Genomic DNA, 15,039 nt, shown 5'->3' on the forward strand with positions numbered 1-15,039 from the left:
TATTGGAGTCTAAAAGAGAGTTGTAGTACTCGTAAATACCTACGCGTGGATATAAAGAATGTCAAAAACGGAGTTTGTATGCAAAATTTATGGCCTTCCGAAGATGTCGCTGTTAGAAAACCCAGATTTGACTGAACTCACGAGGTGAGCATAAAACCTCACAACGTGAGTAGTCAAACTGCCATATTTCGGATCTAGAACTTTTGACGAGGCTACGGGGGGATAAGATCCAAACTCACGACGTGAACAAGGCATTTTTCACGTCGTGAGGGCTCATTTTGCCACCTTCGGAAGCTAGAAGACGGATGGCAAGTCTACAAAGAGATAAGATACAAACCCACGACGTGAACAATGAGTTTTTCACGTCGTGAGGGCCGAAAATATTACTTTAAATAGCAAGATCGACCCCATCCATTCTTACAGCTGATCTCCTTTCTCCTCTCTCATTTGTTGAAGCCCTCTTGCATCCCGAGCCCTGACAACGTCGTACGCTGACCGTTTCTGCTTAGATTACATAAAATCACGCTACTAAGGTGAGTTTCACGTCCCCACTTTCTAATATTTTCGGGGAAAACCCATGCTAAATATTATATATACGTTATTATTATGTCTATATGATAGTAAATTAGTATCAACGTAGATAGTTATATTAACCGGGATATAGTTATTTCGTATATGAAATTATACAACTATCATAAAGTTGTTAGTATGTTATTGTTATAGTAGTATACTAATGTAGATCTTAATTTATAGTTAGGATTCTATATATATTATGTGTGAGATATAGTTCCAGAGTTATACTCGGAAGTCCTATATGTTAATTGATAAATATGTTGTTGTTATTGGTTTTATGTCAAGATGAAACTGGATATGTTATATGTTGTTATTGATTAGTTTTATGTTAAGATAAAACATAGTATAGCTATTGATAGTTTTATGTTAAGATAAAACTAGGATTGTTATATGTTGTTATTATTGGTTTTAGATCAATATAAAACTTGGTTTTACTTCAAGATATAGCTGTTATACTACCTAAATGTTATGAAGTTAGGAGTAATGTTTAAAAGCATAGTGTAGTGACTTAAGGTTTTAGACATGAAAATGCTTTTGTTGTTAGTGCTATAGGAAGCCGTCAATGTCTACATGAGCTACCTCATTCATCAACTAAGATTGGGGATCTTAGTGGAAGTCCTCTAACGTGTAACCGTTAATCCCGTGTGAGCGAGGAAGTAGTGTATGAATAAGATACGGGTTGACGACCCTACTCGTGGTTGATTACAACCCAAGACAAGCGAGTGACGATTCTTTCCTTTTATTTTTATTCCGGCGTCGATGAAGCGCGTAGTGTTTGTTTCTCATGGTAAATCATGAGGGTATTGTTTCTCATGGTAAATCATGAGTGTATTGTTTTGTTAGAGGTTTTGTTGTCAAGCAGCGGTTACGGACTCATGGTAGCAAATTGTTAGAAGCATTATACTTTGTTGTTATACAAGTATTAATGTTAACTATAAGTTTCTCCTGCTTATACCCTAGGTACTATTTGTATATTAAGTAGATTATTATACCTAGCACACATACTCGTATAGAATTGAAATAGATTTATACGTAGTGGTTTTACTCGTATAGATCTGAAATCAGATTTATACGTAGCAACTTTAGTTTGTATGGAATTACAAACACTTATATTCATAGTATATGAGACTTACAGGTATATACTTATTTGGTAAGTAAACTTTTATACCTAGGATATATATATAGTAAACATTGGAGAGTCAAAATTATACTTTCAAAACTATACTTTTGAAACTCGAAATATGTATTATTTTTATATGGATTCAAAATCTGTGGACTCACCAACTTTATGTTGACGTATTTTAAATGCAAGTGTTTTTAGGAAGGTGATAACTATCATACGAGAAGTGACGTTACACTGCCCGGTGTTTCCGCCGACGGTCAGGGTTGACAGAACTCTCCCCCTGGAAATTTAGATTTGAAGTCTCTCCCTGTACAAAATATTAATATTTCCTTTAGTCGATTGTGTAATATTTTCAGTTATTGGAAAAATGAAATTCTGAATTATGATGAATTTTAACAATTCATCATCATTGTGGCAACCCGACACTTTTACACTGAGCAATCGATCCATATATCTATAATTCACTTGAATTTAGCATCTTTTAATAGTATATTGGGTCCGCACTAGTGTTTTAGGCTTAATATATCATAGATATGGACCTTAGGAAGGATTAAGAAGGGTGTTGCATCACAAAATCCAGCCAAACACACCAAGAGAGGTGTGTGCGGCCGCACACTAGTGTGTGCGGCCAGCCAGCCCCACACCCAACAGCAAACCCCTCCAGCCTCACACTCAACCATATATAAAGTGGAGGACCCCCTTCCATTCACGTTTGGCTGCATCCTTTCTCTCTCTATAAAACCACCCAAGAACACCTAGAAGGCCTCCAAAACGTGAAGAACACCATCATTTAGCTTGTCATAGAGGTAAAACACTTGAATCCAAGCCTCAAACTCATAATATTCTTCATGTTCTTCATCCTATGAAGGAGTGCGGCCGCTCACCTTCATCAGGGGGCCGCACACACTCATAATACCCTCCAAAGTGAGAGTAAGGCCACACAATCGACACATGGGACTCAAACAAGGAGTGTATGGCTGCACACACACCCTGTACGGTCGCACACTCTAGTGTGAAGCGTCACACACAAGTCTGGCCGCATACCCCAACCGCACACTCACCTTTATGGCCATACACACACCCTAACACCCATATTTGGTCTTATACTAGTGTAGATCATTGAGTATAGAACACGGGACACTTAGTCCTAGTGATTTCAATTCCTTAGGGTGATTTCTCATCATGTTTAGTCAAGAAACACCCTATCTCTAACTTATATATGTTTCACCATATGATTAATAGGGGCTACTTGCATTCAGAACATCCATTGACACTCAGCACTTATACGAATCGCATACTCGAACCCTACATTAAACTGTGAGTTCATACCCCTTAATTAACCTTTCAAATATTTTAAATGCTTTTATGGGGGGAGGGGGAGATACAAGTTGAATTTAATACATTACAGTATCAATGACACGTGATTTAAAACTTGCTAACAAAAGGATTTTCTACATTTCAAAGTACCTGGCCAGTAAAGTTATTTCAAACGTTTGTCAACCTCATTTTCACAAATCAATTGTCTTAAAACAAATTTTAAATGTTTTCAAAACTCAAATTATTTTCAAATCATGTCTGCACCAATATATTTATATAAGTAAGTATTGAACGGCTTAGAACTGATAACTGACCTTATTTCCTGTTCTTGTTTGATTGTGGACTTAGGGTGCTAGGTTATCTGTCCGACTGTCATTGAATACTTAGTTATATATCTTGTATATTTGTGTTAGATATCAAAGTTTTCACTCTAGTTCGATATTCCTACATATCGAAGACACTCAATCAAGTACTCTATTTAACTATAATAGGTATATTTAAGGATTACCACTCATTTCTGATGTTACTACGATGCATACTATGGTCAGTACAATTACAAGGCTATAAGTACAATACACTATGCAAAGAGTACACTATACACTATAGTAAGGAAACACTATCTACTGTAAGGAGAAATACTATAAACTACTTCAAGAGTACAGAACACGGTATACTAAGAGAGCACTATATACTATACGAAAGAAAATACTACAACAGAACGTGATGCATTATTTCTCTATACGACCTATCGTTATGCGATCGTCGGGTAATCATCATCTCCTGGAGGGAGAGCGATCTATACGGGACAGATTTTCCCCCATCCCGACTGCTAGCTATAGTTCAAGCCTTTGAGGCCCATGGATGACAAAACACTACTACACTATTGGTGACATGGAGGGTCAGCCACAACACTACTACGCTATTGGTGACCTGGAGGGTCAGCCACTACACTACTATTACTCAGGATGGTTACATACGACCTCACATTCAAACCTTAATTAAACACACATCCCGAGGTGTACCCACAGTTGATACTATCCAGAGTTTACATTTACTAATACACCTAACCGGCAGTGATGCTGCTGGGATGAAACTCTATTATTTCTCTGTATTGAACAAGTTTAAAACTATATTTTTAATTCTGATATTTTCACGAGAAAACCATTACATTATCAGAGAAACAACTTACAAATAACTAAGTCTCGGTAGAAGACTACTTTTGCTGGAAAATATAGGATTTTCTAGGGATCAAACCATCTTCAAACTTTGTTAATAAATGGTATACTATGTGTAAAAACTTTTATACAAGCAATGACACTAAATACTTATGAACTCACCAGGTTTATGCTGATACTCATTTTCAAAATAACTTGTATTCTCAGGTCAATAATAATTAGGTATTGGTACAGCTTTTGGAAGATGGAGCACATATAAGACTCATCTTTTATTTTGTTTATACTTTTGGTGTCTACATAAATGTACAGAACACACTTGTATTACAAATATTACATTAATGTAATCGATGTGGTTGCTTGCTTTTACTATTATGCATTGTTATGATACTGAACATGACGTCCTCCACCCTATAACGTATTCCGCCGTTCTAGGTTTTGGGGTGTAACAGATTGGTATCAGAGCATTGTTTATAGTGAATCAAGTATATCAACCCATAAAAGATATACGAACTATAAACACTTCGGGACAAAAATACTCTGACCAAAAATATATACTTTTAAATACTAAAATATTTAACTAAGTATATATATATATATATATATATATATATATATATATATATACATCCACGAGTACAGAGGGTCAGTATCATACTAGAATAGAACAAAAGTATTAAGATTGTTGAGCAGCAAAATTAGGTTTAGAGACATATAGTCACATCTGGGTGGATGTAGCCTGATCACCTACATTTTTCTAGGAGTGACTAGCATGTGCCTAACAATGATTGTGGTGTTGCAACAAGTCTAAAAACCTACCAACACTACCACAAGAACGATTAGAACAAGAATACTATAGGAGTATTCTGCATTCTACTAACTACATATGTGATAACTAAAAGGGTCGTTACTGGTAGGGAAATAGTTGCTAAGTGGATACACCACAGTTACATGTGACTAGGGCGCTATAGACTTAGAATTTGTGACCTTTGCTTCATTTTCTGTTCATGTTTGTTTGGGAATCTGAAGTTAGGGTCACTTATTCGAAGGACTATCTTGCTCCGGTTACATGTAATTGGTATGCACTATGCAAGTATTGGGTCGACTAATAACGACCATCTCATAAGTATCCTAGATTAGTACGTCTAGTAACTATTCTTTCCCCCTTTCTCGTGTAGATAACATGGCTGGTTTCCACCATCCCGTCAATCCGTACTTCCTAAACCAAGGCAATGGGGGATGGCTCGATGAGGAGTCAAAAGATGACCACCCAATCCCTTTGGATGATCACCATGCAGAAGGCTATTCGGATAGCTCCAGCTCCGAGCCAGAAGTTAACAACCTACCCCCTGTAGCTCCAAACCCCAACCCCCGCCCGACATTTCAGGGTCCCACTCCCATGTGGGTAACAACCCTGAACTGATGGAGCGATGAGCAAGGTCAGCCCTTACCTTTGAATGGGGATCGAAGTTTCTACAACATAAGCGAGGGAGGTTCAGCGGACCGAGTCTTGCCTATCATGGTCTGTAGGATTGCCAGAAATGTTGAGCAAGGTCAAGCAGCCATTGGCCGAGTTGTGGAAGTGGATGCAATCTCTAACCTCAAAACTGTTCGCATTCGCCAACTAGAAGAATCCATGCATAGGACGAGGAGGACCAATGAGGCTCTGCAGAAACAGCTAGCTGCATCCCGAGCTGAAGTTAGGGAACTCCGAGCGCACCAAAGGGCTCATGAACGACATCTTCTGGAAGTTGTACGCCAACTGGCCGACTTGAGGATTCACCCAAGGGTACCCGTCGCCAGTAGAAGATGTCAACTCATCCCTCTTTTGTTTAAAGGACTAGCATCTCCTTTTATATTTCCAATAGGACACTTGTTTATAAACATTTCCTAACTCTGAAAGTACCCTGACTGAACTCCTAGACTGCCAACGTTTTCCCTTATGGTTTGATGTAAGATCTACTGTTAGGTCCTTTTTCTTGAACTCATTTTACAACATGAATACCAGTAATATTGGTAGTTATCTACTTCGTGAGAATTACTATACTTACATGTTCCTCTACTCTATTGCCATGACTCTATACGGTATCTGGACTATGGGGATTTAGTCCATGAAACTCTCTCATCATGATTACAATCGATCCTTATTATTGTCATTATCTTATAAATTTTCAGCAAAAGATGCCTCCCTGTAAGTGCCCGAACAGAGGTAGACATGCGACTCAAACTCCTCCGCCACCACCTCCTCCACAGTTTGATCTGATGATGTTCCAGACAGCTGAAACACAGCGGTAACTGCAGCTCTGGCCCAAATAAATTTCGGTGATGCGAGTGGTGCTGGAATGGGCGACAATTTTAGACATGGTGAAGTTCACCAACGGACGCAGGGATGTACTTATAAAGATTTCATGAACTGTAAACCAGCATTTTTCAATGGGACCAGAGGAATCCTTGCTCTGTCCCAATGGATCGAAAGGACCGAAGCCGTTTTCGAAATGTGTTCATGCTTCGAAGAAAGCAAAATCAAGTTCGTTGCTGCGACCTTCACTGAAAGGGCCCTGACATGGTGGAATGGCCATGTCAATTCACTCTCCTTCGTAACAGCCAACGCCATGGGCTGCGACACGCTGAAGGACCTCCTAAGAAAGGAGTACTGCCCTAGGGGTGATATCCAAAAGCTTGAGGAAGAACTCTGCAACCTCAAAAAGAAAGGGACCAATATCACAACCTATACAGCCATGTTCTGTGACTTGGTAGCTATGTGTCCTAATATGATCCCTTCTGAAAGTAAGAAGATTGAATGATACATCTGGGGTTTAGTGCCCCCGTATCAAGGAAATGTTCTATCTTCACATCCTACAGCCTTTGACAGCACCAAGGAATTGGCCCACAGGTTGATTGATCATGAAACTCCCTCCACCCCATCAACAACCACAACGGTTGCCACCGCACCAGCCGCGTCATCTGACAACAAGAGGAAATGGTAGGACTGGAAGAAGGGCAAGTCAGCTCAATCATCCTCCAAAAGTCAACAGACGATGGCCGTTCATGCTGCCACTACTCTTGCTGCCCCTGTACCAGCCAAAACATATGCTGGAAACCTACCCAAGTGCAACAAGTGCTCCTTCCATCATCAAGGCCCTTTCCATGAAATGCACTACACTAACTGCAACCGGAAGGGTCATACCATTCGTTTGTGCAAGTCTCAACCCAAACCCATCAGTCAAGTTCCCAGCAATTGAGTGAGCCAAGCCTGCTATGGCTATGGGGAGATCAGACACTTCAAAAGAAACTGCTTGAAAGCTGGGAATGCGGGAGGAACAGGAAGACTACGTACTATCGGTCATAATGAAGCGGTAGCAGACCCCACAGTAGTCACGGGTACGTTCCTTCTCAACAACTCTTATGGTTGTGTTTTATTCGATAGTGGTGCAAAAAGAAGCTTCATAAACCAAAAACTTTAAACACTTACTTAAGCAATCCCCTCAACCACTAAAAGAAACATTCGTCATAGACATGGCTAATGGAAAGACAGAAAGTTCTAACGAGATCTACATAGGTTGTACCCTCACACTAGATAATCATTCGCTCCCAATCAACCTCATACCGGTATCGATCAAGAGTTTCGACATCATCGTAGGCATGGACTGGTTGAGTCTTCATCGCGCCGACATCCTATGTTTCGACAAAGCCATCCGTCTAAATCTGTTAAATAACGAAACCCTGATAATCTATGGAGACAAATCCAGTACGAGTCTTCGTATCATTACCAGTATTCAAGCTCAAAAGTGCTTGCGCAAGGAGTACCGTGCGTTCCTTGCACACGTTGTTGACACGAGCCAGAAAAAAAAGATCTAAAAGACATCTCCGTACTGTGTGAATTTCCTGACGTCTTCCCAGAGGAGTTACCGGGTTTACCTCCTCAGCGTTAAGTCGAGTTCAGGACCGACCTAATCCCGGGAGCTACCCCCATAGCCAAATCGCCCTATCGTTTAGCACCCGCTGAGATGCAAGAACTGTCCGGTCAACTTAACGAGCTGCTCAGCAAGGGCTTTATAAAACCAAGCTTTTCACCCTCTGGAGCACCGGTCTTGTTCGTAAAGAAGAAGGACGGTTCATTTCGTATGTGCATTGATTACAGAGAACTCAAAAAACTGTAGGGGCGAGTTACTTTTCCAAGATTGATCTTAGGTCCGGGTATCATCAACTGCAAGTGCTCGAAGAGGATGTTCCGAAAACCGCCTTCCGAACTCGTAACGGACACTACGAGTTCGTAGTGATGCCATTCGAACTGACCAACGCGCCCACAGTATTCATGGACTTAATGAATAGGGTGTGTTGTCCTTACTTGGATCAGTTTGTCATCGTCTTCATTGATGACATACTGGTTTACTCCCGAAGTCAGGAGGAGCATCGCGGGCACCTACTACGATTCCTGGAGAGCCTACGATCGAAGAAGCTATACGCGAAGTTCTCTAAGTGCGAATTTGGATCCGAAGAGTCGAATTCTTAGGACACGTGGTCAGCAAAGAAGGAATCCACGTGGACCCATCCAAGATTAAAGCCATTGAGAACTGGTCAGCGCCGAAGACGCCTACAAAAATTCGTCAATTTCTAGGCCTCGCTGGCTACTATCGCAGATTCATTCAAAATTTCTCACGAATCGCGAAACCCCTTACAACCCTAACCCAGAAAGGCGTGGCCTTTGACTGGGGAGAGAAACAGGAGAAGGCATTCCAAACCCTGAAACGAGCCCTATGCACCGCGCCGATACTATCCCTTCCCGAGGGGACATATGATTTTGTGGTCTACTGCGATGCGTCCAATCAGGGGCTCAGTTGTGTTCTGATGCAACGAGGAAAGGTCATCGCCTACACTTCGAGACAATTGAATACACACGATATTAACTACACCACGCACGAGCTCGAGTTAGGAGCGGTCATATTCGCTCTAAAGATCTGGAGACACTACCTGTACGGTACGAAGCGCACGATATACACCGATCACAAAAGTCTCCAACACATACTTGACCAGTAGGAGCTCAATATGAGACAACGACGGTGGGTCTAACTACTCAATGATTACGAATGCGAAATTCGTTATCACCTGGGTAAAGCCAATGTAGCAGCAGACGCCCTAAGTCGGAAAGAATATTCTGGTCGAAGAGTCAAATCACTGACAATGACCATCCATTCCCATTTATCCACCCAAATCCGAGAAGCCCAGATGGAGGCACTGAAACCAGAAAACGTGATGAACAAAGCTTTGAGAGGAATGGATAAAAATCTTGAGGTCAGAGGAGACGGAGTTTATTGTTTCATGGACCGAATCTGGACCCCAAAGTTTGGCGGTTACAGAGAAGTAGTCATGAACGAAGCTCACAAGACCAAGTACTTCGTTCACCCAGGTTCGTACAATATGTAACTTGATCTCAAAAAGTTATATTGGTGGCCGAACATGAAAGCCGAGATCGCTACCTTCATGGGCAAGTGCCTGACTTGTGCCAAGGTGAAGGTCGAATACCATAAACCCTCAGGTTTACTACAACAACCCGAGATACCTGAGTGGAAATGGGAGATGATTTCTATGGATTTCATTACAAAATTACCCAAATCTCTGAGTGGGTATGATACCATTTGGTTAATTGTCGATCGATTGACGAAATTCGCCCATTTCCTGCCAATCAAAGAAACTTTCAAGATGGAACGACTCACACGAGTCTACATCCAGGAGATTGTTCGACTACATGGTGTTCCTGTATCTATTATTTCTGATAGAGATAGTAGGTTCACTTCAAGATTCTGGCAATCACTACAGAGTGCCTTAGGAATGAGATTGGATATGAGTACAACCTTCCATCCACAGACTGACGGACAGAGTGAGAGGACTATCCAAACTCTGGAAGATATGCTACGAGCCTGTGTGATCGACTTTGGTAAGGCGTGGGATACCCACTTACCCCTTGTCGAGTTTTCCTATAACAACAGTTAACACACGAGCATCAAGGCAGCTCCATTCGAAGCCCTCTACGGTTAAAAGTGAAGATCCCCTCTGTGTTGGGCTGAGATGGGTGACACTCGGTTAGCTAAAGGACGAATTCCTGATAGCACTCTCACAGGTCCCGAGATCATTCGAAAAACGACCGAGAAGATCGTTCAGATTCGTGAAAGATTGATAGTCGCTAGAGACCGACAGAAAAGTTACACAGTTAAACGAAGAAAACCCTTGGAGTTCCAGGTAGGGGACCGAGTCCTTTTGAAAGTCTCACCCTAGAAAGGCATGATACGCTTTGGAAAGCGTGGAAAGCTGAATCCAAGGTACATAGGGCCTTTTGAGATCCTCTCTCGAATTGGTCCCGTGGCTTACAAACTCAACCTACCCCACGAGCTCAGTAACATACGTCCTACCTTCCACGTATCGAACATGAAAAAGTGCCTATACAACGAGACTCTTGTAATCCCACTCGACGAAATCGAGATCAACGAGAGCCTCAACTTTGTGGAAGAACCTGTGCAAATTATGGATGCAGAAGTCAAGCGAACGATGCAAAGCCGCATCCTAATTGTAAAGGTTCCCTGGAATGCCAAGCGAGGACCGGAGTTCACTTGGCAGTGTGAGGATCAAATGAAACATAAATATCCTCATCTTTTTGCTTAAGTTAATATGTAATATCTTAGTTGCTTGAACTATAATTTCGGGACGAAATTCCCCTAACAGGGGGAGGATGTGGTAACCCGACACTTTTACACTGAGCAATCGATCCATATATCTATAATTCACTTGAATTTAGCATCTTTTAATAGTATATTGGGTCCGCGCTAGTGTTTTAGGCTTAATATATCATAGATATGGACCTTATGAAGGATTAGGAAGGGTGTTGCATCACAAAATGCAGCCAAACACACCAAGAGAGGTGTGTGCGGCCAGCCAGCCCCACACCCAACAGCAAACCCCTCCAGCCTCACACTCAACCCTATATAAAGTGGAGGACCCCCTTCTATTCACTTTTGGCTGCATCCTTTCTCTCTCTTTACTTTCTCTCTCTAGAAAACCACCCAAGAACACCTAGAAGGCCTCCAAACCGTGAAGAACACCATCATTTAGCTTGTCATAGAGGTAAAACACTTGAATCCAAGCCTCAAACTCATAATGTTCTTCATGTTCTTCATCCTATGAAGGAGTGCGGCCGCACACCTTCATCAGGTGGCCACACACACTCATAATACCCTCCAAAGTGAGAGTAAGGCCACACAATCGACACATGGGACTCAAACAAGGAGTGTACGGCCGCACACCCCTGTGTACGGCCGTACACACACCCTGTACGGCCGCACACTCTAGTGTGAAGCCTCACACACAAGTCTAGCCACATACCCAAACCACACACACACCTTTATGGCCATATACACACCCTAACACCCATATTTGGTCTTAAACTTGTATAGATCATTGAGTATAGAGCACGGGACACTTAGTCCTAGTGATTTCAATTCCTTAGGGTGATTTCTCATCATGTTTAGTCATGAAACACCCTAGCTCTAACTTATATATGTGTCACCATGTGATTAATAGGGGCTACATGCATTCAAAACATTCGTTGACACTCAGCACTTATACGAATCGCATACTCGAACCCTACATTAAACTGTGAGTTCATACACCTTAATTAACCTTTCAAATGTTTTAAATCGTTTTATAGGGGGGATACAAGTTGAATTCAATACATTACAGTATCAATCACACGTGATTTAAAACTTGCTAACAAAAGGATTTTCTACATTTCAAAGTACCTGGTCAGTAAAGTTATTTCAAATGTTTGTCAACCTCATTTTCACAAATCAATTGTCTTAAAACAAATTTTAAATGTTTTCAAAACTCAAATTATTTTCAAATCATGTCTGCATCAATATATTTATATAAGTAAGTATTGAAGGACATAGAACTGATAACTGACCTTATTTCCTGTTCCTGTTTGATTGTGGACTTAGGGTGCTCGGTTATCTGTCCGACTGTCGTTGAATACTTAGTTATATATCTTGTATATTTGTGTTAGATATAAAAGCTTTCACTCTAGTTCGATATGATGGGTTTTGGTCATAAGACATCCTATGTGCTCATACAAACCCTAATGCTTGGATCTAGGTTTCTCTATTGTACATGATTTGAATCCAAGACTATAAACCCTAATTCTAGCATGTGGAAATTGATATTAACATATAATTTGGTTTAAGATATTACCTTGATTGTTATGTAGCAATAACAATCCCAATTCCTCCTTGAATTGACTTTGGAAGGATTAGAGTCACAAGTGTCACTCCTCTAATGGCTTACAAATACCAAGAGCAAATGGAGAAGGTATAAGGAGAGAGGGGAGGTATTGAATTCGTTCCTAAGAAGCCTTAGGGAAGGTCTGGCCGAATTCATGAGTCAAGGGGTGTTTATATAGGTGTAGAGATAGGGTTTCAGTCCTTATCCTTATCTAGTTGCTTGCTTACCAAGCAACCCATAAGATAAGCCTTGAATCCTTATCATAGTCGAATTCTAAGGTCCTTATAACCTCAAATTCGTCCAACCTATCCTTAAGATAATCCTTACCTTATTTTGTAACTACCACGTAATTACAATTCAGCCCCTCTAGTTAATTAATTACATTTGACCACAAAATTAATTGTTAATTAATTATTGACCAATATTAATTAAACAAATATGATTTCTCCTTTAATATATTATTCTTATAACATATTAATAAATCATAATAACCTCTCTCTCTATTTATTTCTCCAATCTAGTTGCTTTGGTGAAGGTAACCCAAAAGGACCATGCACCATCGGGTCAAGTACATACCAAAATAGTTATGGACTTAGACACTAATCCAACAGTCTTACACTTGGATAAGTCTAATAACTATTATGCGTATGACTTCAGATCCGAATCTGCAATCGTAGCTTTCCAAAGCCGCTGTCAACTCTGATCCTATCAGATATGCGTGTCCTTAGATAAGGGATCATATATTCCTCCATTGTAGATATCATATGAGATATGATTTCAAATCATTCTCTTTGTACTATATCTCGATTCCCGATTTATGACGACTGACTAACTGAACAAATCAAATTAGCTCTAGCCCGGCCGAGCATTTACGTTTGTCATCACTAAATCATCGAGGGGCCCAAAGATATCGCTTTTATCCTACCTTGGATAAAAGGAACGGATAAACTTTGATACAATGCTTGCTTGTACTTATTCACCGAATCACACACAACAATATGTTTTATAACACCAAGTTACTAGTGCATTTACATATTATCAATGTGCAACCGATTTGCAAGATACAACTCACACATCTCGGTTTCAAGAATATAAGATGTTATCGTCTCACCAATCACTCGTGATACAATTCATGGAGTGATCCAAGTGAGCGTGGGTTTAATCCAATGCTCAAATCATATTCATAAGCACTCATGAACGTTGCAGCAAACATTTGCTTATGTCTAATACTCTTTCAGACAATCCACACACCAATTCACGACAGTCTTCATTCATATCTACTTCCAACAAACTTCCACGTTTCCATCATCACTATTGTCTTCATTCACCACCAGAGCTGGTTTTCTAGAATTCTTGCAAAGTTCTTCGATTTTACTCATATAATGAGCTTCATCCTTATCTTTCTCTGTCTTCTCTTTCTGGTTTCAAAATATGCATTCCTTTGTGAAATGACTCTTTCCATGAAAATAGTTGCAGTCAAAGCCTTAGTTAACAAGAAGTTCTTCGATTTTCTTCATATAATAAGCTTCATCCTTATCTATCTCTTTCTGCTTTCGCAATATGCATTACTTTGAGAAATGATTATTTCCTTGAAAATAGTTGTAGTCAAAGCCTAAGTCACCAAGAAGCTTCTTCTTCTTTTCATCATCTCTTTGAAAGTTTTTTGAAACTTTCATTCCAGGATTTTTCCAAACGTGAACTTTCTTGCTTGTGATTCTTTCCAACAAATTTGTTTTTGTTGTTTCTAAAACGAGAAAAATTCTTTTTGAAGAATTTGTTTGGATTTGTTACCATCATAACTTTGTCTTCTTTTGTAAGTTCCTCATGTGAGATATCAGATTCAGAATCTTCCACGACAATCTTTGTCTTCTTTTTCTTTAAACTTTCACTTTTTGTCTCCAAGGTCAATAAACTAAAACTTGTAACCAACTTTGTATCCTTCATTACTTCATTTTCATGAGACTTCAATATACCAACACTTTCTGCAAGAGAGTAATTCTTGAACTGTTCGTGTGCTTTGATAGTAGAAACAATTGACTTCCATTTTGACCTCAAAATATTAATTAATCTGACCTTTTGTTCAGTGACTTTTCTCTTAAAATTGTACTTTAGTATACGAATTAAAAGTTAATTAAACTGATTGACAGTTTTGTCATCAGTTTCATCAGACTTTTGCTCAAAGATCCATATTTAGACAGAAGTGATGTTCGTAGAGAATGAGTGAGATAAGCATCTCCATAATATAATTCTTTCAATCTACCTATATTTCTTTTGCAGTTTGATAAGAACTAACCAAACAAAAAGTGTCAGGTGGAAGAGCAAACCTTATGACTCTCAAGGCTTTCAGCTTGTTCATCAATTTGTCTTTCTCCACAAAATTAATTTTAGTATCATCAACAATAATAGATTAAAAATCTTCCTGAGTAATGAATTCCTTTTCGTCTTGGAATACTTGTGCGTTTCTTTTGTGGCTGCTTGCCAGATGCTAGATCTATGAGTTTCAATCCTTAGATCATAATCTTCGAAGTGAAGAACCTAAACTTCATAGTCTTCATGAAACAAAATTGGAGTTCTCGATGTGGAAAC

Source organism: Lactuca sativa, chromosome 3, assembly GCF_002870075.4.
Source record: "Lactuca sativa cultivar Salinas chromosome 3, Lsat_Salinas_v11, whole genome shotgun sequence".
Classification (NCBI taxonomy): Eukaryota; Viridiplantae; Streptophyta; class Magnoliopsida; order Asterales; family Asteraceae; genus Lactuca; species Lactuca sativa.